Below are 4,471 nucleotides of genomic sequence, written 5' to 3' on the forward strand. Positions count from 1 at the left end.
TCCTGTTTGGTGGAATCCATGGATATGGAGGGCTAACAGTACCTATTACCATTTGAATTTTAAGGTGAGGAGTCATGAAATACACTAAAATGATTTGGACACAGGCTGGGCATGGTGGCTCAAGCCTGTAATCCCAGCACTTTGGGAGGCCGAGGCAGGCAGATCATGAGGAGAGGAGATGGAGACCATCCTGGCCAAGATAGTCAAATCTCGTCTCTACTAAAAATACAAAAAATTAGCCGGGTGTGGTGGTGCGTGCCTGCATCCCAGCTACTTGGGAGGCTGAGGCAGTAGGATTGCTTGAGGTAGACGTTGCAGTGAGTCAAGATCGCGCCACTACACTCCAGCCTGGCAAAAATGATTTGGACACAAACGAGGAGATATAGCCACTTAACCTGCTTATTCAATCATATGATAGACTTGACCAGTAAATGAAAACAAACTGGCAATTTTACTGCAATGACTGAAGTGACCAGTGCTAGGTTATCATGTAAACACTATCTTTACCATACCACTATTTGAATATTTATTGAACTTATATTAAACCAAGCATTTATCATGTATTAACCCATTTAGTCTTTGTAACCACTCTGTGAGGTGGGAACTACATAGCGTCCCCCACTTCACAAATGAAAATGAGGCATAGAGAGGATAAGTAACCTGCCCAAGAGCACACAGCTGACAAATGGCAGAGCTGGGCTTCATGCTGGGGCTCTGTACCCTTAATAAACATGCTAGACTACCTCCAGTATAATAATGAACAGCCTTTTCTCTTCTTTCACGGTAATAGTAAAAATAGAATTATAACTAATTCAGAGCCACAGAGTTTCCTAAATAGACTAATATTAAAATCTACATCATGAGAGAGTCAAAATTCTAGGCCAGGCGCTGTGGCTCGTGACTGTAATCCCAGCACTTTGGGAGGCCAAGGTGGGTGAATCATGAAGTCAGGAGTTCAAGACCAGCCTGACCAAGATGATGAAATTCCATCTCTACTAAAAATACAAAAAAAAATTGGCCGGTCACGGTGGCAGGCACCTGTAATCCCAACTACTTGGGAGGCTGAGGCAGGAGAATCACCTGAATCCAGGAGGAAGAGGTTGTAGTGAGCTGAGATCATGCCATTGCACTCTAGCCTGGGCGACAGAGTGAGACTCTGCCTCAAAAAAAAAAAAATCAAATTGGAAAGAATAACTTTAATATCTATCTATATACTTACAGATTCCCAAGATTTCTCATTTGCACCAATTTCCTGAATCCTGTTTTTCACAGCCTCCTCTGTGGCTGGTATGGAGACAATGCTGTCACTCAGGAGAGTAGCCAGCTGACCAGGGAAATTCTGATATTGGGACTGCACAGTTTTAGTTTCCCAGCTGAATGAATATGGAGGTCTTTCTAACACAGATGCTTGTTTTTCTTCATAGTTCAAATCTTGTTGACATTTATCCCAAATTTTCTGCTCATTTTTCGGTCCTTCAGAGTAAAAAGTGTTGTCTCTCTCAAAGTTCTTGGCCAGGATAGCTTCACTCTTATCCTAAATAAGCCAATATTACAGGTTAAACTTCCCATTTGAAATTCAATCTGGAGACATCTATTTTTCTCTCTCTCTTTTTTTTGAGACAGAGTCTCGAGCTATTGCCCAGGCTGGGGTCCAGCGGCACAATCTCAGCTCACTGCAACCTCCGCCTCCTGGGTTCAAGTGATTTCTCCTGCCTCAGCCTCTTGAGTAGCTGGGATTACAGTTGTGTGCCACCACACCCAGCTAATTTTTTGTATTTTTAGTAGAGACAGGGTTTCACTGTGTTAGCCAGGATGGTTTCGATCTCCTGACCTAGTGATCCACCTGCCTCGGCCTCCCAAATTGCTGGGATTACAGGTGTGAGGCACTAAGCCTGGCCTATTTCCCTGCTTTTGAAATACAAAGTAATAGCACAAAACTTCAGGAGAAAAGACCCTCAATAGAAAGAGTTAGTCACAGCCAGGTACAGTGGTATGTCTGTAATCACAGTACTTTGTGGGGCCGCAGCGGGTGGATTGCCTAGGGTTAGGAGTTCGAGACCAGCATGGACAACATGGTGAAACCCTGTCTCTACTGAAAACATAAAAATTAGCTGGGCATGGTGACGGATGCCTATAATCCCAGCTACTTGGGAGGCTGAGGCAGGAGAATCACTTGAACCCAGGAGGCAGAGGTTGCAGTGAGCCAAGATCACTCCACTGCACTCCAACCTCGGCAATAGAGCAAGACTTCATCTCAAAGAAAACAAAACAAAACAAAAAACCAGAAATGCTTCTAGTCCGCCATGCTGTACTGCTTCCCTTGATCCTCCTTTAAGAAGACTGGCCGGGTGTGGTGGCTCATGCCTGTAATCCTAGCACTTTGGGAGGCCAAGGTGGGTGGATAACCTGAGGTCAGGAGTTCAAGACCAGCCTGGCCATTATGGTGAAACCCCATCTTTATTTTAAAAAAAAAAAAAAGAAGAAGAAGAATACCAACAAACTACTGAACATTTCCCAATTATCTCCTGAAAAAATTCAAGGGAATAAAAATCATGTTTCTTCAAAAAGCAATCAAAATTTGTCCTCACCTTCACCATGAAAATATTTGAGGAATCTTCTTGTCCACTCATATGCATATAAGGGGTGAAACTGTTAGTGCCTGAGAACAACTTCTCCAAAAAGTCTGCTTTTCTCTCTGCCTTTTCTCTTTCAACCAGATGTGCTCTGTGTAAGCTATGGGTAGGTAACAATATTATGAAACCAACTCAACCAATTTTCAAATTTCAACTTAAAATAACAAAAAGAGCCAACAATGCCAATATGGTGCATTGAGCAAGTCCTATGCAGAGTTCAAAGCTGCTACTATGGCTTCCAGTGGGGTCCCCATCAGCACTGCCAGCTGGGCAAATGAAGCTCCCAACATTCCAGACAATGTGGCAGATTGACTTCAGGGAATCTACTGCTTTGCCACCCATAGCAATGATTTCTGGAGGAACCTGAAATCTAATTTGGGACTCTGCTTTCAGAGTTTGGCTGGCCAGGAACTTGAGTGACATTGACCTCATGGTGTTAGAGGAACCTCTGCTTACCAGACTTCTGGTTTGGTAAAACAGGACCAGAGTGACTCTATCTTGAAGTGAGTAGGCACTCACAAGGCCTCTATAAGGTTAATGCTTGTGGTCTGAAACTAGCCACATCCCAAGCTGACCACCAATTATAATTACAGAATATTTGTGGCCATACAGAACATCTTCTACCAATCCTGCAGAATGTCCAGATGTCCTAAGAATGTGCAGCCCACTTTATTAAAGATACTGTTAATGAGCTCAGGTTGAAAGATTAATGGTCATCTAAAACACCAATAGCCTCTACCTTTAGTGAGCACATCTGCATGTTCCAAATTTAATTACAGCTTCTTGTAAGTTTCTTATAAATAGAGACACTAACAAGGATGGCATGTTCCTCCTCCTGCTTTCTGAGGATTCTCTACTCTGTAATGTTGTAGTTTCCAATAAACTTGCTTTTTTTCTCTGTGCTCTGTGACTCCCCTTGAATTCTTTCCTGTGCAAGATCCACTAACCTGCTCTTGGGGTCTGGATTAGGACCCTCTTTTCTGGCAACAGTGTACCTCAGCCAGGGGTATAGCCAAGTAGACAAATGGAATCCTGTGCTGTACCCAAATCTTCCAAAAACAGAGCTTACAAATACCATGCCCAGTCATAAAAAATATATATATCCCTAAAATATATTTATGAAGAGAGCTGTGCAGTTATCCAAGTGTTTCTAGAGAGATCAGAAATGATAGAGGCATGGGCCAGGTGCAGTGGCTCATACCTGGAATCCCAGCACTTTGGGAGGCTGAGGCCAGTGGATCACTTGAACCCAGGAGTTAGAGACCAGCCTGGGCAACACAGTAAGACCCTGTCTCAAAAAGAAATGGTAGGCCAGGCACGGTGGCTCATGCCTGTAATCCCAGCACGTTAGGAGGCCGAGATGGGTGGATCACCTGAGGTCAGGAGTTCAAGACCAGCCTGACCAACATGGTGAAACCCCATCTTTAAAAAAAATTAAAATTAAAATAAAATAAAATAAAAAAGAAAAGAAACCCCATCTCTACTAAAAATACAAAATGAGCCCGGCATGATGGTGTATGCCTCTAATCCCAGCTACTTGGGAGGCTGAGGCAAGAGAATTGCTTGAACCCAGAGGTGGAGGTTGCAGTGAGCCAAGATCATGCCATTGCACACCAGCCTGGGCAATAAGAGCAAAACTCTGTCTCAAAAATAAGCCATTCTTTTTAAGGTGAAATTTGGATGTGAATAGCTTGCCTGCCACTACTGGCAATATTGTGATAATCAGGAGGTTCTATCAGAAGCATTAAAACCAGAGCAGTTCCATCTTAAATAGGGGCTGGGTAAAACAAGGCTCAGAACTACTGGTAGCATTCCCAGGAGCATAGGCATTTTTAGTC

This window comes from Cebus imitator, unplaced genomic scaffold (genome assembly GCF_001604975.1).
Source record: "Cebus imitator isolate Cc_AM_T3 unplaced genomic scaffold, Cebus_imitator-1.0 Scaffold83, whole genome shotgun sequence".
In the NCBI taxonomy this organism is placed as follows: Eukaryota; Metazoa; Chordata; class Mammalia; order Primates; family Cebidae; genus Cebus; species Cebus imitator.